Here is a 24,767-nt window from a genome sequence, read left to right as displayed (position 1 = left end):
AAAAAATACAGTTATGAATCTGTACCTGTAGGATATTTTCCAAAGCCATTGACAAGAGAGCCCAAGGATAGCCAGCATGCCTCCAAGCAGTAGCAGCTGCTACACTGTTAGTAAAAGTGTCCAAACTTTCAGTGGAACCACCATTGACAGTGATGACTCCTCATCAGGTTCAAGGGCTTTTAGAAACTAAAGAATATCAGTGGATGACAGGGGGATGACTAAGTATCAAGCAATGCTTTTAGCTCCCCCAGTATTGCTCTCGAAATCTGTCAAACCTTAAACCCGGCATCCCTCGTACCTGGATCAGACCATGCCACTGTTGCATCTGTATAGGACTGTGAAGAGGTAATAGAACTAGTCTCTTCCAGCCATCCAGATCTAGAAGATCAAGCCATAGACAACAACACTGATGTTAGCTGATTTATGGACGGTAGTATTTTTATAGGAGGACAAAGAAAGCCTGGCTACACAATTATTGGTTTAATGAAAACTACTGAGGCCAACCCATTACAGATCAGTATTTTTTTTTTAATATTTTATTTTTGGGACATCTGGGTGGCTCAGCTGGTTAAGTATCTGCCTTTGGCTCAGGTCATGATCCCAGAGTTCTGGGATGGAACCCTGCTGAGCGGGGAGTCTGCTTCTCCCTCTGCCCCTTCCCCTGCTCATGCTTTCTCACTCTCTCTCTCAAATAAATAAATAAAATATTAAAAAATATTTTCTTTTTAAAGATTTATTTATTTATTTGGGGGGGTGAGTGAGTGGGGGAAAGGGCAGAGGGAAAGAGAAAAACTCAAGCAGACTCCCTGCTGAGCATGGAGCCCTCCTTGGGGCTCGAACCCATGACCCTGAGATCATGACCTGAGCCAAAATCGAGAATCAGATACTTAATTGACTGAGCCACCCAGATGCCCCAAGATTTTATTTTTAAGTAATCTCTACACCAACATGGAGCTTGAACACACAACCAAAAGATCAAGAGTCACATGCTCCACTGACTGAGCCAGCGAGGCACCCCCAAATAAATATTTCAGCTCAAAAGCAGAATGGATAGCTCTCTCTTGAGCTCTTCAGTTAGCTAAAGCCCTAAGAGTTAATATATACAGATTCAAAATATGCCTTCCTTGTACTTCATGCACATGGTGTCATCTGGAAAGAAAAGAGAATTATTAACTAGTCATAATTCACCTATTAGATATGGACCTCAAATTATAACTCTACTAAAGGCAGTTCATCTCCCTAAAGAAGTTGCTGTAATATATCTTAGAGAGGATATCAAAAGGGAAAGCATTGGGGCGCCTGGATGGCTCGGTTGTTAAGCGTCTGACTTCAGCTCAGGTCATGATCCCAGGGTCCTGGGATGGAGCCCTGCATCGGGCTCCCTGCTCAGCAGGAAGCCTGCTTCTTCCCTCTCCCATTCCCCCTGTTTGTGTTCCCTCTCTTGCTGTGTCTCTCTCTGTCAAATAAGTAAATAAAAATCTTTAATTTAAAAAAAAAGGGGGAAACATTTAGAATCTAAAGGAAATAATTTAGCCAACTGGCACCCAACCTGGCAATTCACACTAAACTAGTTATGAGTTTTATACCAGTCTCTAATCCCTTAAGCACTGTGGTTCCCAAATATACTATAGAAGAAAGCAACAGAGCACTTGGGGAAGGATCTACTAAAACAGCCAAGAGATGGTACAAGAATGATAACGGAAAAATCTTTGTCTCTAAGGAAAAACAATGGAAATTAGCAATAGGCCAGCACCAGGCTACTCATATGAAAAGAAAAGCTTTATGGGATTTCATCAAATCCTTGTTTGATGGAATAGGATTAAGAGCCCTTTTACAAAAGGCATGTAAGTCCTATGCAATATGTGCCCAGGTTAACCGAGAAGGTGTATTATAATCATCCGCCTCTTTTTTTTTTTTTAAGATTTTAAAGATTTTTATTTTTAAGTAACCTCACACCCAATGTGGAGCTCAAACAGACAGCCCCAAGATCAAGAATAGAATGCTCTACTGACTGAGACAGCCAGGTGCCCTGACCAGCTCCTCTTTCAAAACTTGAACAAAAACATGGACTATATCCTGGGGAAGACTGGCAAACTGATTTCACACAAATGCTACCTTGTGAGGGATATAAATATTTATTAGTCTACCTTTACTGGATGGGTGGAAGCCTTTACATGTAAGACAGAAAAGGCTACTGAGGTAACAAAGACTTTATAAGGGAAATTATCCTCGGTTTGAGCTCCCTTGATCTCTTCAAAGTGACAAGGGCTAATCCTTTATAGCCCAAGTAACTTAACACAAAGCCCAAGCCCTTAAAATTAAATATTATTTGCATATAACCTGACATTCTCAATCATCAGGCGAAGCTGAAAAGATTAATCATAATTTAAAAAGAGGGGCACCTGGGTGGCTCAGTGGGTTAAAGCCTCTGGGATGGAGCCCTGCATCAGGCTCTCTGCTCAGCGGGGAGCCTGCTTCCCCCTCTGCCTCTCTGCCTGCTTGTGATCTCTGCCTGTCAAATAAATAAATAAAATCTTTTTTAAAAAAATAATTTAAAAAAATAATTTAAAAAGATATCTCACAGGGCACCTGGGTAGGTCAGTCAGTTAGGTGTCCAACTCTTGATTTCGGCTCAGGTTGTGATCTTGAGGTAGTGGGATCAAGCCCAGTTGGCTTGATCACATTGGGCTCCACACTCAATGCAGAGATTTTCTCTCTCCCTCTCCTGTTGATCCTTCCCCTGCTTGCTCTCTCTCTAAAATAAATAAATAAACAAACAAACAAATAAATAAATAAAATCTTAAAAAGAAAGAAGACTTCTCACTCAGATGAGCCTAGAAAAAAAAAAGAAAACTGGATAACTCTTTCACTAATAGGTCTCTTAAGAGTAAGAATCACCCCATGGGAAGGGCGCCTGGGTGCCCAACTAACTTCCAACTAACTGGCTCAGTCAGTTAAGTATCTGACTTTGGCTCAGGTCAGAATCTTAGGGACCTGGGACAGAGCCCTGCATCAGGTTCCATGCTTAGCAGAGAGTCTGCGTGTGTCTCTGCTCCTCCCCCTACTTGCTCTCTCTCTCTCTCTTTCTCAAATAAATAAAATTTTTAAAATCCTTGGAAAAGATTGGGGTAAAGCCTTTTTTCTTTTTAAAGATTTTATTTATTTACTTGAGAAAGAGAGAAAGTGCAAGCATGAGCAGGGGGAGGGGCAGGGGAGAAGCAGGCTCCTTGATGAGCAGGGAGCCCCAAGCAGGGCTTGATCCTAGGACCCTAGGATCATGACCTGAGCCAACAGCCGACACAACTGACTGAGCCACCCCTGCGCCCCTAAGCCCTTTTGAATTGACATATGGTAGACCTTTCCTTACCATTGACTTATCCTTGGACCCAGATTATAATAACCTCTCAAATTTTTCATAAGCTGGATTAGTCCATAGAACTCTCAACAAATATGCCAATAAGGTACTGCCCAAACCAGACCTAAGGAAGCTCAAATTTCTTTGCAAGTAAGCCCTGGACAACTAGTCTATTTAGAATATTGGAAAGAAAAGAACTCTGGAGAACTAATTCCTAAATGGAAAGGACCTTACAGGGTTGTATTAGCAGTCCCACTGTTGGAGAGCTAGAAGGCCACTCAATGTGGACTCGTATTTCCAGAATTAAACTTATACCCCCTTCAACACAGGTTGACAACAAACTGGACTACGTGTCCTCATATTCTGCGAACCAGTGGAAGATCTCAAACTCCTCTTCAAACAAGATAAGAAGAAATGAAGGTCTTTTTTCTTCTACTTGCTATCTATAAACCACACCTAAATGGTAACTCTTTTCTTCAATGCGCACAACGTTATTCTGAGCTCCAAAACCACGTGGCTTACTGCCTATATCAAGCACTTCAGGCCTCCCTGGGTGGGTTTCTCCGCGACAAGGCACAGATTGGCATTATTTACATCAATGCGTCATCAATAGGATACCTCACCCTAATACCAGCACAATTACAGGGATATTTCTATTAGTAAGAAGAATGTTTCTTGCTGGCCTGTGTTACATCATAAATGTTACATGTGGCTCTACAGGCCATAAGAGACCTTTCTTTTATCCTCAAACTATCAAAATTTTAATTGAATATGCCAATCCACAGATAGGCTCCTGACAACAGATTCCCCGACTAACTAATCCTTCCTATCACTACAACCAGGAAAAATTATATCAAATATAGGATGGATCTATGTAGCTTACTCCCGCAGTAGGACACCTAAGCCAAAAGGCCCTTTTATGCTTGGAAAAAAAAAAAAAACTATACCCTTGATTCATGGCCCAGTAATACTTGCTAAATGCAATGGCTCCCTGTAGAAGACCATGACCATACCATTATTTTAAGGCAACCAAATAGGTTTGCTACTGACTGGACAAGGCGAGCAGACATCAAATGGCTAGCACTTAATGGAACACAATGTTTATGTGGATCAGATTTATGGCCATTGCTTCCAACAGTCTGGACACATGGCTGTGGCAATAAGATTTTCCTAAATCCAGCTAATTTTCCATTTCTAAAACAATGATGGACAAGGTCTGCATTCCATAGCTATGACCATTTGACATCTATTTTTCTTCCACCAGTAGGTCTATAAGATGTTATATGGCACATGGAGTCCCTTGATAAATGTACAATTAAGGTCTTAAATGGCTCTCAAAATACCATTATATTATTAAACATTAAAATGACCCAAGTGAGTAAATCAGTTACAAAATAGAATGGCAGGAGTGCCTGGGTGGCTCAGTGGGTTAGGCCTCTGCCTTCAGCTCAGGTCATGATCTCAGTGTCCTGGGATCGAGCCCCGCATCAGGCTCTCTGCTCAGCGGAGAGCCTGCTTCCCCCTCCCCCTCTGCCTGCCTCTCTGCCTACTTGTGATCTCTCTGTCAAATAAATAAATAAAATCTTAAAAAAAAAATAGAATGGTACTAGGTGTCTTCACAGCAGTGCAAGGAGGAATGTGTGCCATAACTAGAGCAGAATACTGTGTCTACATTCCAGATGATGACAAAAATATAAAAGGGTTACTTACTGATATGAATAATCAAATGGGTGCTCTTAAAGGCCCTACATTGTCATTTAATGATTGGCCACATTCCTGGTTAGGAGCTGGACTATGGTCTACACTAAAAGGTCTTCTCATTCTCTTATTTTCATCATTGTAATAATCGTAATGTGTTGTCTCTTCCGCTTTGTTCTCCCTTCCTGTTGAGATACATGCACACAGTTCCTGACTCCTTTGCCCATCCAACTGATGGCCCTTACTACTCTACACATATTCACCCTGATGTCTACTCTGGACTCTACAGCAGTGGCCTTCCGCTGCAGTTACTTGTAAGGACAGATAGTAACCAATTTTGGTCCACAGGTAGGGACATCTCTACGACCCCATCAGCTTGAAGAAGTTACAGGAGACGAGGCCTTTGTCTCTCATGAACCTTAAAGATTTAAGGACTGAAAATTGGTCTGGGGAGAAATGATGAGGGATAGAAGCAGAAAAATGTTCACCTTTAACCCAGAAGGCTGGCCTCAGGCCTGCATAGTTTTGATAAGGATCAAATACGTGCTGGCTGCTGCATTCTTAAAGGATCTCATGACTGCCTGTACATCTCACCTATAGTTAATATCAAACTAAATAATAAGCACCAGAGAAACCTTGAGGAAAATGTTATTCCTGAAGACATTTATGATCAAATACTCCCCGTACACCTTCTTCCCCTTGGGAACTAAGCATCTAGTCAGCAGTTTCATACAGCACAAAGTGCAGCTCTTTCTGCCCACAGGTCCTGTCCCCGTACTAATTAAACTTACTAAGTTGCACCATAAAACATCTTAAGAATTCTTTCTTGACCATCACACTCAACAATCCCACAGCACATATACTCAAATGTTGCTAGGAGAGTAGATCTTAAATATTCTCACTACGAAAAGAAGTAGTAATTACATGATAGGATAAGGGTGGTAGTTACTATTATGTTGTAATCATTTTGCAATTTAGTAATGTATGCAGTCAGTATGCTGTATACCTTAAACTTACACAATGTTATGTGTCAATGATTTCTTAATAAAGCTTGGGTGGGGGAGGTGGAGAAGGGGGAGGGAGAAATGAGCCACCAAGCCAGGAAAAGACATGGAAGAAACTGAAATGCATATTACTAAGTGAAAGAAGCCAGTATGAAAAGGCTACATACACATGGTATGATTTTAACTATATGACATTCTGGAAAAGGCAAACTAACTATACAGTGGTTGCCAGGGGTCAGAGAGGTGGGATGGAAGGGAGGGATGAGTAAGTGGAGCACGGGGGATTTTAGAGCAGTGAAACCACTCTGATACTGTGCATGACATCATTCATTTGTCAAAACTTATAGAACTCTAAGGGCGCCTGGGTGGCTCAGTTGGTTAAGCGGCTACCTTTGGCTCAGGTAGTGATCTCAGCCCTGGGATCAAGCCTCAGTGTCCTTGAGTGGGGAGCCTGCGTCTCCCTCTCCCTCTGCTCCTCCCTGCCCCGCTCATGCTCTTTCTCTCTGTCTCTCTCTCAAATAAACAAACAAACAAACAAAAATCTAAAAAAAAAAAAAAAGTAAAAAAAACAAACCTATAGAACTGTATAACACAGGGGATGAGGCTTAAGATAAGCTATAGGTCTTAGTTAATATAATGTATCAATATTAATTCATTAATTTTAACAAATGTATCACACCAATGCAAGTTGTTAATAATGGGGGAAAGTGCATACTTGGGAGAGGGGATATAGGGGAACTCTCTGTACTTTCCACTCAATTTTGCTGTAAATCTAAAACTGCTCTAAAAAAAAATCTGCTAAGTTTTAACAAAATAAGGGAAATAGAAGAAAAAAATCCATATTATATGTTTTGGAGTTTCTCAATAAGGGAGAGTCACTTAAAAAAATCATTTAACTTACATCTGGTTGAGATAACTATGAATGACAGGAAGAAAATTATTACCATCTAGAAGGACTTTACATTCAGATTTCCTCTAAGTGACCAAGTTCTTCTTGCACCTTAACAAGAAAAATGGAAATCCTAAAAAAATGCAAAAGACAGGCAGAAATATCCAATCATTCTACTCTGCAAATGTGTGCTCCAATCGCTCTCATTTAGCCCAGCAGTGTGATTGTATTTAACCACCCTGTATTGGCTGCCTATGTTTTCTGGTTCCAGGGGAGGGTGACTCATATCCACAAAGGGTGGGGTGTGCAGGGAGGCCGTCCAGAAATTTGAGGAGAGTGAGGAAGAACTTTGAAATATTAATTCCAGCCACATTTACAAACACTGATGATATGGCTGGGAATTGCTTCCAGAGGTTGGGATACTGTGCTGTTAAAAGCCTTCCCCAGCAGAAGTGGTCTCAATCAGTTTTATGGGTTTTTTGTTGGTGATGGTGGTGGTGGTTTTTGTTTTGTTTTTAAGTAGGCTTCTTGCCCAACGTGGGACTTGAACTCCCAATCCTGAGATCAAGAGTCATTGGCTCTACCAATTGAGCCAGCCAGGCACCTCCCCCCCCGGTTTATTGTTTCTTAACTGTTGAAAGCCAGCTTCCCGCCAACTGTCTGGGAGGACACACCCAGTTCACCAGCCCCGGCTAGATTTGAAAGTGAAAGGTTCTCACTGAGCACACTGGCTGGGAACTAAGCCACCTGTCAGGAAGGAGAACAGGTGGCGCTTAACTCGAGGGTGCTCCCAAGTGGCTGTGGACCAGCAACAGGCCCCTGCAGAGAGGCAAGACGTGTGTGAGCCAAACTGTAAGTATAGACATATCAGTGCAGAGAGAGCTGGCGAAGTACAGGGTGCAGAATCCCTGCTGTTATGTCCATTAGTGAGCCGGATACGCCAGCATCACAGGGCAAACCAGGAGCTTAGAACGACTCCTCAATCACTAATACTTATTCAGCACATAATCTGTACCAGGCATTGGGGTAAATGCTTATATGAGATATCTCATGTAAGCTTCACATTGATCCTAAGAGGCAGGTACTCTTAATCCCCACTTGGCCAATGAAGAGATGAGGCATAGAGAAATTAAGTCCCTTGCCCAGGTCACCAAACAATTATGTGGTAGAGCAGAGAATTGAGTCTGGCTTGCTGGACTTGAGACCCTGTCCTCTCACACACCACACTAGTGAGGAAAAGGACAAAAAGATTAGGAAGAGCAAGGGAGCAAAGCAGGAACCTAAATGGGGCCAGTAGGAGTGGGCGGTGGATGGGCTAGGATGGAAGATAGGTGTGATGAGGACTCTATCTCAGGAAGAAAGCTTTTTAAGGTCAGAAGTATAGTGTCGGTACCACCAGTGCCTAGCACGGTGGTGAGTATATAGTAGATGCTCAATAAAAGTTTGCCAAATGAATGAAAGGAAGACCCTTTCTTGGGCCATCACAGCCATTTATGTGGAATTACCCCTAGGGCCTTAGTTGATATCCAATTGCCTGCTGATGATACTCTTTTTTTTTTCTTCATTATTATTATCATGGTAAAATATAGATAGCATGAAATGGACCATTTAAATAATTTTTGAGAGTATAGTTCAGTGGCATTAAGTACATGTTGCGCATGCTGATGATTTTTAAATGATACACAAATTAAGAAAGCATCTGGAGTGTTGCTGGTTGTTAGGGCAGAGAGAAAGGAGTGGCCAGTCTTGTACTGGCTCTTGTCTGCTCACTGTTATTGGTCAAAGCAGCTGCCATAACCATACCTAACTTCAAAGAGGATATGGTCGGGAAAGAAGGAAACAGAAAATTTGTGAAGAGCCCTGTGAATGAGTGCGACTAGTCTCTTTCTGCTGCAAATGACAGAAATTAGATTTGAACTAGCTGATGTACTTAATCCTGACATCTGTTGGTATGTCAACAACTGGCTGGGTAGGCGGAGGAAGAAGCTGGGAATTGGGGTGACCACGAATTGGCGACTGATCCCCATATCTGAGAAAGTCCGGTGGGTGGATAGAACTGGGCTTACTTCCAACATTTGTTGGGCCCAGGTAAGAATACAAATAGAGAATCATGTACCACAACTTATATAATTAAAAGCTTAAAATCAAACAAACAAATGGCTAAATAAAATATATTCTCTCTACTTTAACAAATATAGCTTCATCACAATAAAACATACTTTGATGGCAAGAAAATGAAATAAAAAAAAAATCCATCAGGGGCCCTACCTGGCTCAGTCATTACAGCATGAAACTCTCAATCTCAGGGTTGTAAACTCAAGCCCCATGCTGGGTGTACAGATTACTTAAAAATAAAATCTTTTAGGGGCGCCTGGGTGGCTCAGTTGGTTAAGCAGCTGCCTTTGGCTCAGGTCATGATCCCGGCGTCCTGGGATCGAGTCCCACATCGGGCTCCTTGCTCGGCAGGGCGCCTGCTTCTCCCTCTGCCTCTGCCTGCCTCTCTGTCTGCCTGTGCTCGCTCTCTCTCCCTCTCTCTCTGACAAATAAATAAATAAAATCTTTAAAAAAAAAAGTCATAAAGCTATAGTTTTTATGTTACTGAAAACCAGCAAAATAGTAAAGAAAATGGAATGTAATTATTACTGCAGATGTAAAGCCAATGAATATTAACCTTAATTTCCTTGTTGTTGTTGTTTTCTTTTTGGTGAGTTATCTATAGATAACATACATAAATTATCTTCTAGGAATGTTGAAATACATTACTTCTAAGACAATACAGAAAAAGCAGTATGATATTTTTTATTATATTTCATAATATAATCTAGGTAAATTGAGTAACAAAGATCTAATTAGATTGTGTATGATTTTTTCTCTTACGTTGAAACAATTAAATTAATAATCTAATTTTTAAAAATAGATTTTATTTATTTATTTGCCAGAGAGAGAGTGCACAAGCACAAGCAGGAGTGCCAGGCAGAGGGAGAAGCAGACTCACTGCCTGATTTGAGTCTTGATGCCAGGACTCTGGGATCATGACCTGAGCCGAAGGCAGAGATTTAAACAACAGAGCCACCCAGATATCCCAATAATCTCATCTTTAGTTCTTCTTTAGTTCTTCATTTTATATAGTGATCATTTGGTGCTATCTATCTATTTGGTGCTATCTATCTATCCATCATCTTCCTACCTATCTATCTAGGAAGCTCCATGTCAAGCATGGAGCCCCATGGGGGGCTTAAACTCACAACCCTGAGATCAGAACCTGAGCTGATATCAAGACTCAGATGCTTAACCAACTGAGCCACTCAGGAACCCCTCATTTGGTGCATTTTATTTTTTAAAAAAATTTTAAGAGATTTCATTTATTTATTTGGGGTGGAGGGAATGAGTGGGGGGAGGGACAGAGAGAGAGGGAGAAGCAGACTCCCTGCCGAGCAGGGAGCCTGACAGAGGGCCCAATCCCAGGACCCCAGGATCATGACCTGAGCTGAAGGCAGATGCTTAACCGACTGAGCCACCCAAGCACCCCATCACCATTAATTTGAATTAGATTGCACTTTGCCAGGGGTGCATTTATACTGTCTGAAAGATGGGACAGGCATTCTTCAGGATCACTGTCCAATAAGAACAGTAAAACTCCAGAGGTTTTTGGTTTTCACACTGAATTGCAGATTTTATAAATGCAATTTTCTTCATGTGCAAATGGACTGCCCAGAACTGCATTTGGCTTTCTGAGTCATGACTTTGTTGTGAATAATTCTTCCCCGCCCCTCATTGTTTTAATCCATAATTAAGATTTCATTTAATGAAGAATGAGAACTTGCAGGAATTTCATCTGATCTTTTCAAATTGTGGGCTGAAAGATTTTTTTTAAAAGGTTTTATTTGAGAGAGAGAGAGATGGAGAGAAAGAGAGAATGAGGGGGGTGAGGGGCAGAGTGAGAAGCAAACCCCCGGTGGAGCAGGGAACCCGATGTGGGACTCAATCCCAGGACCCTGCGATAGTGACCTGAGCGGAAGACAGATGCTTAACTGACTGAGCGACCAGACACCCTCCTGTTTATTTTCACTGTTCGTTTGATTAGTAATGAAATCTTTGTTCACTAAAGATTTGTAAAGTCCTTTTTGCAGTTTTTATGTGGGTCATGCTCAGCTCACTATCACTGTTTCCAGTTTTTAGAAATTTAAACAGATGACTTTCTATTTCCTCTTCTTTCAGGCTTTTTCTTCTCTGAACTCCACTTCTGCATTTTCTGTCTCTATGATAATCTTGAGTTGTACTCACTTTCAAAATTATTTTAATAAAATAGAAATTCATATCCAAATTTTTAGAAAATTTATATTCTCATTAAAATTTTTATAAAAACTCATAATTCTAGCATTCACTGCCTACCTAGTTCCTCCTTTATTTGTCTATCCAGGTGCCAATTCATATAATGTTTCAAGAATGTTGCATCTAGACCTGCATATATAAACATTCAAGAGTAATTTGAACTATTTGGTGTTACAAAATATTCCTCAGCTGTCACTTGCAACTGTTGCAAAAACCAGAACCACTGTAACCCTGGGAAATGATACCTTGTTATATAAGAACCCATTGCATTCATGCTAGCTGGGAGCAGGGTTTGAGAAGTTAATTGATTTGTCTTTTTTTTTTCTTTAATGCTTCCTCCTCCTTTTACTCGGGTGCAGTGTCTAGCTCTGGGTTATCAGCACCACAACTTACAAATCTTCATGGCATTTGGTCTCGGTCTTTTTTTGTTTCAAGGACACAGGGCTGGAAACATAATAAAGCAATTTCTTGGGACCTGAACAGTGTTAGTCATGAGAACAAATGTTTAGGATTGTGCTGTGCCAGCACTGAGTGTCGAATCCCAACTGGTAGGCACCCTTATTTTCCTTAACATACCTAGCCATTGTGTTACTGTTATGTGATGTTCTCCAAAGTTCAAGGGCTGGGCCTCTTTTGCCAGGGTTAAGGGCAGTGGGGGCCACTTTGTACGTTGTCTTAGGAAGGAGTGAGAGATCTTTGGAAAGTAGGATCCCTGGCAGACTAGAAACTAGGAGAGGGGCACATGGCTGGCTCAGTCAGAGGACTGTTCGATTCTTGATCTTGGGTTTGTGAGTTCGAGCCCCACATTGGGCACAAAGACTACTAAAATAAATAAATAAATAAACAAGCTTAAAAAAAGAAAGGAAGAGAGAAACTAGAAGAAAGGAGTCAGTCCCGATGAGGTTTGGGAGTGAAGACAGGCAGATTCACAGTAAGGTTAATGAAGCTTTAAGGTCCTTTACTTGACACAGATTTCTCCTACACCCTACCTAATTTTATGTTCTTTTTCTTAAAGATGACCTCAGCCTATAAAACGTAAGTTTGAAAAACTTAAAAGAGGGTACCAAGACTCAAGCCAGGCAGGTTCAGGGTAGTTCAGGGCATGTCCCCTTCTGGTAGCATCCTGGCATACGTGATGGGAACCAGAGGCATATGAGCTGGAAGCAGAAGGCCTGGGGCCAACCCAGTCAGGTTGCACAGTGATGTTAGAAACTGTAGCATTAAGATTCATCCAAACCTCTGATTAACAGAAATATGGTGCAAGTCACACATGGAATTTTTAATTTTCCAGTGACTACATTTAAACAAGTAAAAATAAACAAATGAAAGTATTTCTAATATATTTTATTTACCCTGATGTATCCAAAATATTAATGGAGTCCTTAAGCCATGGTGTGTGTTTCACACTTGCAGTCCATCTCAATTCAGACTAGCCACATTCCTGTTGCTCAACAGCAATCTGTCACTTGTGGCCTCCACACAAAGCAGAGTAGCTCTCGATAACCCCGCCATTTCTACCGTTTAGTCAATGCTGGCTGGGGCACTGTATTTGTTTCCTATTGCTACTGTAACAGATCACCCCAAATTTCATTGAATAAGATGATACAAGTTTATTTTCTTATAGTTCTGGAGGTCAGAAGTCCAACATGGGTCTTCTCAGGCTAAGATACTGATGAGGCGGACTTCTTTCTGGAGAAAATGTTACCTTGCCTTTTTGAGCTTCTAGAAGGCTGTTGGCATTCTTTGGCTCACTGCCCCATCATTCCCACCCCTGCTTCCATAGTCACATCTCCTTCCCTGACTCTAACCCTCCCACATTCCTCTCATTAGGACCCTTGAGTTTATGCTGGGCCCACACAGATAACCCATGATAATCTCCCTATCTCAAGATCCTAACTTAATGACATCCACCAAGTCTCCTTTACTAGGTAAGATCATGAATTTACATGTTCTGGAGATTAAGACGGGACAACTTCTTGAGGCAGTATTTGCCTACCACAGGTGTTTAGGATAGGCTGAGGCTTCAGGGGAAAGATGTTAGGGCCTTCAGCCAAAGCAGGGTCAGGGAAAGAAAGAATGGCTCATTCTTTCAATAAGTTGAAATTTCACAGGAGAAAAATGGAGGAAGCTGAAGGTATTGGGTCTTTGAGGTAAAACCTGGTTCAAGATTGTCCTAACAGGTTTCCTGTTTCCTCTCCTCTCCTCTGTCTCATCTCTTCTCTTCTCTCCTCTCCTCTTCCTTCCTCCTTTTCTTTCCCTCTTTCTTTTCCTTCCTTCCTTCCTTCCTTCCTTCCTTCCTTCCTTCTTTCCTTCTCTGTTTAGGAAACTTGCCACAGTGTCCTAAACAAAGCTTTTCCTCAAGGATCATATCCATTCCACACCATTTCCTTCCTCCCTGTCTGCAACACATACACCCTCTCAGTGTACAAATCAGGCAAAACTCTCACAATGTGCTCAGTAGCAGAGTGCTTCATTCAAAAATTAAAATATTTGGATCACCTGGTTGGCTCAGTCAGTAGAGGATGTGACTCTTGATCTCAGGGATATGAGTTCAAGCCCCACAACTGGGCATGGAGATTACTTTTGTGTGTGTGTGTGTGTGTGTGTTTTTGTGTTTTTTTTCCAATTTATTTATTTTTGGAGATTACTTTTTAAATTAAAAATTTTTTTAAGTTAAAAAAATTTTTTTAAAGATTTTATTTTTTTATTTGAGAGAGAGAGCATGCATGTGAGTGGGAGAGGGTTGGGGAGGGGAACAAACAGACTTTCCACTAAGCATCAAGCCCTAATGGACAGAGGGCTTGATCCTAGGACCCCAAGATAATGACTTGAGCCAAAGTCAGATGCTTAACTGACGGAGCCACCAAGGTGCCCCAGTTTTTTAATTTTAAAATTTTTTTAGATGGGGCGCCTGGGTGGCTCAGTGGGTTAAAGCCTCTGCCTTCGGCCCAGGTCATGATCCCAGGGTCCTGGGATCGAGCCCCGCATTGGGATCTCTGCTCAGTGCAGAGCCTGCTTCTCTCTCTCTCTCTCTCTCTTTCTGCCTACTTGTGTTCTCTGTCAAATAAATAAATAAAAATCTTTAAAAAAATTTTTTTTTTAGATCAGGGAAGAGGGGCAGAGGAAGTGTGAGAGAGAGAATCTCAAATAGGCTCCACCCCCAGTGCAGAGCCAAACTGTGGGCTCAGTCTCATAACCCTAAGATCATGACCAAGATCATGACCAAGAGCCAGAGGCTCAACAAACTGAGCCAGCCATCCAGGTGCCCCTGGAGCCTACCTAAAAAATTTAGAATATTCACTGAGTGAAAAAACAAATATGCATTTCATGTTCTCATAGGAATACTATTACAATAGGACAATAAACTCCTGACCGAGGACTTGGCAATGTATAAGTCAGTGATATGACCAAAAATAGGTCCTAAAAGATCATCTGCAATCCTAAAAGATTCTGTAATCCCCTAGAACAATAGAAGTGTGAGACTCCAGAATTTCTATAAAACAGACTTAAATGTACTCTCTGCAATGATTACACAGGGAGTCCAATGAGCTGTGGAGTATAAAAAAGTATCACTGGGTCATATATTTGATCTAGAGCCTAATTGGATGGCCATAATACCATCAATGAAAACCTTGCTCAATTTGTTAGAGTTTAGGATGGTTCATATGAGATGATTTAATGACCCAAAATATCTCAGAGATGCCTTTATTTTCTCTTGGTATATTTCCCTGGAGCCAGCAAAGCTATTTTAAACTATTTCTATGAATCAGTACATCCAGGGATCAAGTGCTCAATGCATTATTGGTAACGGTGGTCGTCCTGGCCAACTTGGCCCAGAGCACTGAAGAAGACATATGGGAAGGGGTGGGGATGTGGTACTTCATACACCTGCTCAGTGGTGTTCAGCTGGCTCAGTCAGTAGAGCATATGACTCTTGATCTCAGGGTCATGAGTTTGAGTCCCACAATGGGTGTAGAGATTATTTAAAATACACGTACATCCATCCACTCAGGATATATACCCAAATATATAGGTATGGGTTCTATAGGTATGGGTTCTGGGAGGCTGTCCAATTTACAGGCAGGGTATGGAATCTGGGGACCAGGACAATTGATGATGATAAGCATTTTTTTTAGTAAAGCAGGAGGTATCGGGATCATCTGATACGGCAAGAGGTTGAGAGAGGGTAGCAACAGAACAAGTAATAAATTGACCTCCTTGGTACTCTTGGATGCCACACTCACCATTTAAGATGCTTTGGAGTGACCCCCAAAGATCTGTGACATGTAGTCATTTGTGATTTTGCCAGGACAAGCATCTTAAACACCTGACACATGGGAACTAGCTGAATGAATGACCAGTCAGCTGCTGATGCAAGTATTAAAGCAAAGAGAAATTCAGTCAGAAAATGAAATATAACTGAATATCAGAATCAGCGCTGCTGGGCTCAAAGGGAGGAACATTCCAATTGGACCCTATAAAACAAATTGAAGAAGCTGTCTGAATATGCCACAAAAGCTGATGATTAAGGCAAAGTTACATTTTAGTGAAATTTGAAAAGGAGACGGAAATGGAAGGAGGCTATGTACAACAGGCAGGTGACTCTGCTTCTGGAGAATAAGAACCACTTGTACAAACAATGCAGGGGTTCAGAGTGGCTGGGAGGAGTATTGCTCAAGCATGTCATGGGTTGGCTGCTATCGGAAATTAGACTTGAAGGAGCTGATATCAGGAAAGCCTGTTTGGAAGGAGCGCCCACGGCTCCTGGCTGGAGTTCAGAGGATTTGGGTGGGGTTGGTGGGGTGCAGCAAGTCAGGAACTTAGTCCTAGGAGGCCTAGAGAGAATGCTCAGCAGATAATCAGGCTATTTTTTGCTCCAGGAGCAAGGCAGAAGCCAGCCAACAGAACCTAGGACAGGGGCAAGAAGTCAGAAGTGAGCAATCTTAACTTTGTGTTGTGTCCCCAAGCAGCAGACTGAACATCCTTCATCTTCCTTTTCCAAAGTTAGAATTAGTCCTAACAATTATTATGGGGCTGGGCTTATAGATTTGGGAGGAGGACTGAGGGCTCTTAGGTGTACCAGGGGCTGGCAGAGCTAGGAACCTGGAAGGGTATGAGAAAAATTGTCCAGTGAGAAGAGCAGCTGGTGGGTCAGGGTCAGACCGCTGCAGAAGCCCCAGACCAGTCAGGTGGTGTAGCACCTGATTTCTTTCTTTACGTGAGACTCTCTCCATGTGTGGCTGCCTGGATAAAGGTTAGGGCAATTTGTGCAGTGACAGTTTGAATAAGTTGGGATCTGTATTTCCCAGAATCCTCCTCTCTCATGGTTCCAGGCAGGAGCTGGCCATAAGAGGAATTTGCATAAGATTTGGAAGGTGGAGGTGAAGCAGCAGCAATTACCCTCTGAAGGTTGTCACGGTTGGAAGCAGTTACAGAGAGAGGTGTGTGGGGCCTCCAGATTGTTCCTGTTCTCCTCTGCTCCTGATTGGCCTCTTTTTACCAACTGGTGACCCTATTGACTGATGGTGTCCCAGGACTCAGTGTTAGATGCTTGTCAGTGATCCTCAAAGTAAGTAACTATACAGGGGCACCTCCCAGGAGCTTGCCTTTGCCATCCTATTTCAGTGCTGGACGTGTTTAGCTTCTCGGATTGACCAAACAGTGACCTCTTCTCTGATTCCTGATTTTCTGACTGATCCTGTACTTCCTGAGCTACTCCCACCATTGTGCACGCTCTCCTTCCTGTAATAAATTCCTTATCCCATAACTTCATAACTTATGGCATTTCTGCTTCCCTGAATAACTTCTGACTATATTCCCGGTAGCCTGCATAGACTCCAAGGCAATCGAAGAATGGAACTTTCCACCTGCTTTCTTATTATGAAAATTCTTTGGCTGCAAGAGACAAAAAGCCATATTGAACAAATTTAAGCAAAAAAGGGGGACCTTTCTTGGCTTATATCCTCAACGCACGAAAGTGCAGGGGTGACAAAAGTCAGGAGTTCAAAATGGTTGGTCTCTTTGCTCTTTTCCTGTTAGCTTCATTCTCTCCTCCATCAGGAAAGACTGATCAGCGCAGCCTGGGTCATGGGTACACCAGGCCAGAGGAATGAGGCATTATAATCAATCCAGTCTGGATCACCTCCTCCCCACCTTTATGATTTGGGGTTGAGTCTATTATCAGAGGAAATGTAGCACAAATGTGGCCTCTGTGGGTATTGCTGTGAACCAGGAAGCTACCTTCATTTACATTGACAGTACCCATTTAGTAGATTAAATTGGGCGATTTTGAGCACAGATAAAGCCCTTTCTAGCTAAGGTATCCAAGAGATATTTAGTGGTTGGAAGACACAAACTAATTGCATAGGCTGCTCAGAGAATCTGATAGTACTCTAAAATGCTTTAAGACCTTTTACACTGTACTAGAAATCCTACAACCACCCACCAGGGTTTACTGGGCATCCTTCTTGATTGCTTGCTTGTTTTCTTAGATTTTATTTTTTAAGTAATCTCTACACACAATGTGGGGCTCAAACTCACAATCCCAAGATCAAGAGTCACATGCTCTCCCAACTGAGCTGGATGGGTATTACTGGGCATCTGGAGATGGATCTCTAAAACATGTCTCATAATTGGCTAAGACAGGCAGAAGGCATTCTGACAACGAAAGAGTGGAGACCATCTTTGTTCTTAGACGTTACAAGAAACAAGAGAAGGAAGGGTAAGAGATAAATACAAGTTTTAATCAGGAAATGAAGGAAGTGAAAGATGGAGACCATTATACCCTTACCAAGTTGCATCTCCCTAACCACAAACATGGTATATAATCTCTCTGTTTGTTTAGGAATTTTTTTATGTCTTTGAATATAGACTTTAAGTTTTCTCCATAGTAGCTTTGACCATATTTTGTTAGACTTCTTCTTAGTTAGTGTACAGATTTTGGCCCTATTATAAATGGTACTTTTAAAATTAAAATTTCTTCAAAAAAATTAAATTAAATTAAATTTTCTAATTGTATGCTATTGGTGAATAGGAAAGCAATTTGTGAGTGGGGGCAAGGATCTTATGTCTAAAAACTTCAGTGAACTTGCTCATGAGCTCTAAGAGTTTATCCGGAGAGGCTCTTGAATTTTCTATATATTGTCTCCTAATTTTCACATGAAGATTAATTTTCCTTCAGTGAAAAATTCAAATGAAATAATACAAATATAGGACCATAATACTCTGTACTAATTTTCCTTGCATTAACATTTATACATAAACTAATATTTATTTAGCTCTGACTGGAAATCTTATGGTCTATGGAAGTGTTTTGCAAAGTGTGTTGCATGCACCAATACAAGGTTTTCATATTTCATATTTCATATTCTTTCTTAGAGATTCACAAAGGCTCTGAGAAGTCCTGCAAAGAAATCTTTCTAACTTGGAGAAATCCTACATTCCAAACTGATTTTATCATGAAACCCCTTTTCAAGTAATATTTTCCAGTCTTCTGAGAAACTACTTTTTATAAAGGGCACACTTTGGGAAATGATGGTCTTAGGAAACATAGTCATTGTGAAAATTGCTTAACCCCAGGATTTTCTCAAAGAATCTACTGTCTCTTTCACTATATTTTCTGGAAGCTAGGCTGGGCAGAACAAGGTTCTGCTTGGTTTTTGCAGTTTCTACTCTCCAGTCATTAACAATAACTCCCTATGAGTTAATGCCAGTATTATAAAAGAAAGAAAAATATTCATATTAAATATCATGAGACTACCTACTACTTCTTTTCCTTAGGAAGAGTCCACAGCTGGTCACAGTGGGAAATCATCCTTGAAATTCTGCCTATATATATATATATATTTTTTTTTTTTTTAAGATTTTATTTATTTATTTGACAGGAAGAGAGATCACAAGTAGGCAGAGAGGCAGGCAGAGAGAAGGGGGCGGGAAGCAGGCTCCCCACTGAGCAGAGAGCCCGATGTGGGGCTCGACTCCAGGACCCTGAGATCATGACCTGGGCCAAAGGCAGAGGCTTAACCCACTGAGCCACCCAGTCACACCTCTGTCAATATATTTTAACTGATATGGAGATGAGATCTTTCTCTGCTTCAATTGCTCTTCCTGCTAAGCCCCAGGCCATCAGCTCTTATGCCATGTTTTTTTCCTTACATTGTACAGAACTACACATGTTTATCAAAAGCTGTCCCTTCTGTGTTCTGGATTATGTACAAAGGCTACAAATTCATCAGAGTACAAGTAAATAAATGGAAATAGAAAAGGTCCACAAGTAGGAACAAATTTTATTAGGGGGAAAATGTTTTAATTATGTAAATCTTCCTTGTGTTACTCTTTTTTTTTTTTTAAAAGATTTTATTTATTTATTTGAGAGAGAGAGACAGTGAGAGAGAGCATGAGCGAGGAGAAGGTCAGAGAGCGAAGCAGACTCCCCATGGAGCTGGGAGCCCGATGTGGGACTCGATCCCGGGACTCCAGGATCACGCCCTGAGCCGAAGGCAGTCGTCCAACCAACTGAGCCACCCAGGCGTCCCCCTTGTGTTACTCTTATTTTAAAGTAAACCCTATGCCCAACATGGGGCTCAAACTCATGACCCTCAGATCAAGGTGGCTCAGTCGGTTGAGCGTCTGCCTTCGGCTCCCGTCATGATCCCAGAGTCCTGGGATCGAGCCCCACATCGGGCTCTCTGCTCAGCGGGGAGCCTGCTTCCCCCTCCCTCTCTCTGCCTCTCTGCTACTTGTGATCTCTGTCTCTCTCTGTCAAAAAAAGAAAAAAAAAAAAAAGAGTCACATGCTATAGCACTGAGCCAGCCAGGTGACCCTTGCATTACTCTTTCTGATCTGAATGTTTATTCAGTCATTTGAAAGGGTAACAATGTATCCATCTCAGTGGGTCTCCCCAGGTGTACATCAAAATCATTTGTGGAGCTCTGCAAAAATATAAATAGCTAAGCCCTACCTGAGAACCTAACAATTAGAATCTGTATGGAGAAGCTTAGGCACTTGTATTTTATTAATTTGAGAAAAAGAGAGTGTGAGCAAGAGAGAGAGAGAGTGTGTGCACTCACACAAGCTGGGGGAGGGACAGAGGGAGAAGCAGACTCCCCACTGAGCAGGGAGCCCGATGTGGGACTCAATCCCAGGACCCTGAGATCATGACCTGAGCTGAAAGTAGATGCTTAACCGACAAAGCCACCCAGGTGCCACTGTATTTTTGTTTTTTAAGATTTTATTTATTTATTTATTTAGAATGTGAGCAGCTGGGGAGGTGCACTGTGAGAGGGAGAGAGAATCTCAAGCAGACTCCAAGCTGAGCAAGGAACCCAACTTGGGGCTCGATGCCAAGACCCTGACATCGCGACCTGAGTTGAAATTCAGTTGGACACTTAACTGAATGAGCCACCCATTGTCCCCAGGCACTTGTATTTTTAAAATGCAACTTATTCTCTACCATTATTCTCTTATTCTCTACCATTTACTCTATGACCTCTCTTTTTTAATAAACAATTTTTCCATATGGCCTCGCCTAAATTTTTCACCTGATTTTATTTTAAATAATAAAAAATATTTTTAAAGAAAACAAATCAATTCCAAATCCACTTCCCAAACACCTGAAATTTTTTTTCCATGTCTGGCTCTAGTCCTTTTTCATGTAGAGACATTTTTGAATTCTGAATTTGTCACTTAAAATTTTATTTATAAAATTTTCCATGCTATCATATAGTGGTAAGATTTGTCACTTTAGGAAATATATGATATTCCAGAAAGCATTTATTTCCAGAAAGTAGTATCATATTTTAGCATTTAATCATTTGTATCATATTAAAGCATTTATTTGTATCCTATTTTAGCTAACCATTCCCTTACTATTGGACATTTAAGCTGTTTCTCTATTTTTTTTTTTAAGTGATCTCTATACCCAGTGTGGGGCTCAAATTCACAACCTTGAGACCAAGAGTCTGATGCTCCACTGACTAAGTCAGTCAGGTGCCCCTGTTTCTCCATTTTAGAATGCTCTAGAGAAAATGGCAATGAAGAGCTTGGTGTGTATGCTGCTTTTCTTTTGAATCAATGCCCTTGAGATAATTTTCTGAAAATCTAGTTATTGGGTCAAAGGATATGAACGTTTTTTTATGAGTCTGTTAATGATTACTAAATTGCTTTCCAAAAGGTTGAACAAATTCACAAAGCCATGCCCCAACTCCATGGCATGACTGCTGAGGTTTTCAAGGAGGGGCAGGCAATACTAGAGGCCTGTTTGGTGTTCCCATAACAGGTTGAAAAAAATGTTTCCAAATGTAGCAGTCATATTACTTAAGAAGTAAGTTAAGAAAATGAATAACAGGGTGCCTGGGTGGCTCAGTGGGTTAAGCCACTGCCTTCAGCTCAAGTCATGATCTCAGGGTCCTGGGATCGAGTCCCGCATCGGGCTCTCTGCTCAGCTGGGAGCCTGCTTCCCTCTCTCTCTCTCTGCCTGCCTCTCTGTCTACTTGTGATCTCTGTCTGTCAAATAAACAAATAAAATCTTTAAAAAAAGAAAAAAAGAAAATGAATAACAACAGTATACTGTCACCCCTCAACTATCTCATCTACCATGTGCCAGTATTTTCCTTGCATTCTATTTAATCCTAAAAAAAAAAGCAAACAAAAAAGCAAACAACAACAACACAAACGGCAAGTTAGATCTTACTGCCCCTCCTTTTACAGATTGAAGAAAAGTGGAAAAGATTTTGAGTAACTTGCTGCCCAGATCTGGGTCTAGGTCTTAAGACTCCTGGCAGCCTCAGCCTTCCTCCTCTTGGAGCCCCCAGCTCCTATGTAGGGAGGTCCAGCAAAGAGGGAGGTCTGGAGAGATCACAAAGAGAGATAAACAAACACTGGGCCAGCCCAGCTATTCCAGCCATGACAGCCAAGGCACTAGACATGTAAGTGAGGCCATCTTGGATCTTCTAATCTTAGTCAAGTCACCCAGCCAACAACATAGGGAGCAGAAACAAACCATCCAATGAGCTAACAATCAGTGATTGTTTTAAGCCACTTCAGTTTTGGGATGGCATGGTTTGGTATGCAACAACAAATAATGGGAGCAATACATTTTATTTTGTTAAATAACAAATGCATAAAGAGTAGCGGGGATACCTTCGAGCTCCCTTAACTCTAACACAGGCAGAATAAAAGTCACTGACATTTACCACCTTTTCATCCCGCGTCTGTACCTACCTCTGTCACAGCACTGCCCCCACTGCACATGGCCTTCACCATGTTCATGTCTGCCTTCTCTACCAGATGCGGGGCCTCCGCCTTGGTAACCACAACACCTTACACAAGATCTAGCACAAAATAATTAATACACATATGTTGAATGAATCTTGACTTGTTCCTGATTGCTTAATAAAAGCACTTGAAATGGAATAATAACTTTTATTTATTGGGCTCAGCACTGTGCAAAGTATTTCATATGGGGTATCTCAGTGTATCTTCACAAAAATTGTATAAAGTGGGTCCTGTAATTACCCTCATTTTACAGATGAGGATACTGAGAGGCTAGGTCAAATTACTTGAGGTTACAAGTGTTTTGTTTCTTTTTTTCTTAATTAATTAACAAGGAGACAGAAGTTTATTGAGGACACTGCAAGGGAGCAAAGGGTGGGACAACAAAGGAGAGACTGTCTGTCAGGAGGTTGGGTGGGGGGCTGCTATTGTTGTTGGGGGTAGTGAGAAGGCATGGGAATATATGGAATTTTCTGGTTCCTGTTCCCAGTTGTAAGTAGCCCATTGGTCATCCAGGGACTCTGGCTATTTTGAGGTGGGTTGCCTGATGGCCTGTCTGTATTCAGCCCTGGGGTCACTGTGGCTTCTTCTGCCTTAATCAAGCTTCCATTGCTCAAGCCTGTTTGCCTGAAAGTGGCCTCTATATTCCCCCCTGACTGATTAAGGAGGACAAATCTTTGGCATTTGGGTGGAGGTCTCATCTTCAGTAGCTGCTTTCTGCTGGATGTAGGTTGGGGGCTGTCTCGACCTAAGGTGTCCATCAGGGGTTCTGTGCCGTTAAAGACCAGAGCATGGTGTTAGATGAATGTGCTGAGAGGCGATCCAAGTGAGATTCTCTGGTGGTCAGGTCCATGGGTTTTCGGGGGAGGGGGCCCCTGATGGCACCGGCTGGAACCCTTGTGGAATCATCACTTGTGTGTGGAATTGTTGGATTCACTCGGACCCACAGAAATGTAGATCAAGATGGTGGCTGGACCCATGGGAACAAAGGGAAAAAGGGGATGCGGAAAGAAGCAAGAAGCAAGGCTGAGAGTCACTGGGATTCGGGAGGGGTTCCAACTAAGTCTGCAGTATGTGCAGATTCACCCTGGATGGGCTGCCACTGCCAACTGTGCCACAAATTGGGAACGGACGCCTCAGGGGGATGGAGTGTGAGAGGCGAGGACACAGGCAGTCCAACCTCTCTGCCCTCAGCCCTTCAGACCAACACCAGAGAGCTGCCCTGGCCAGAGACCTTCAGCTGTCTGAGGAACACTAGGGTTAGGCTGATAGAGGGCCGAAAGTTGAAAGAAGGGGGAGGGAAGGATCCCTCCGAAGGGCAAGGGGGAAAATCCCTCACCCTTTTGGGCAAGGGTGGTCCAGCAGGTTCCCCCTGGGGCTCCGATCCTCATGGAGGAGAAACCTCAGCTGGAGGTCGTCAGATTCCCAGGGAGTACTAGAGTCAGTCCACCGAGGGAGAGTCCCGAGACATTCCCAGAAAAATCGTGGAGAGTCCTGGCCCTGCATGGGTGTGGTTCCAACCTGTGAGGGCCACCAAGCGGGGGTGACCCAATCCGGTGGAGGCCAATGTGTGGGCAGTGAAAGAATTCACCCAAGGCAGAATAAAAGAGATCGAAATTTATTGAATACACTGCAAGGGAGCAGTGGGCAGGCCAGCAAAGGAGAGACTGTTTGCCACAAGAGCATTTTAAATACCTGTACTGAGGGACGCCTGGCTGGCACAGTCAGTGGAACATGTAACTCTTGATCTCAGGGTTATGAGTTCAAACCCCATGTCGGGTATAGAGATTACTTAAAAATAAAATCTTTAAAAACAAAAAACCAAAACCAACCAAACCAAAACCTGTACTGAACAAGGCAATACTTTAGGCTTTGGCAGTGGTTAAGTGAATGAAGCCATTGCAGTGTGTTGCACAAAACCCCTGGAGGTCTGGTTGCCTGACTGTGTCATAGCAGACAGCACTTGTTCTGTTAGGGCTCACTGCCAACTGCAGGAATGTCATGGTGGGTTGTGCAGGTTGTGTCCTGCACAAGGACATCTAGCCCAAGGGCAAGTAGAGGCTGAAATCTAGACTGTGCCATTGCACTCTGCTCACTATGGAGCCTGGCTCAGAGCAGTGTCTGTCTGGGGGAGGGGACACCTGTTACCTAATTTGCACAATGCCACCGTGTGGGCTACTGGCAGTTCTCAGTGGAACACGTTAGTTTGTAGGAAACT

This window comes from Neovison vison, chromosome 5 (genome assembly GCF_020171115.1).
Source record: "Neovison vison isolate M4711 chromosome 5, ASM_NN_V1, whole genome shotgun sequence".
NCBI classification, from domain to species: Eukaryota; Metazoa; Chordata; class Mammalia; order Carnivora; family Mustelidae; genus Neogale; species Neogale vison.
Note: the sequence above shows the minus strand (reverse complement) of the source record.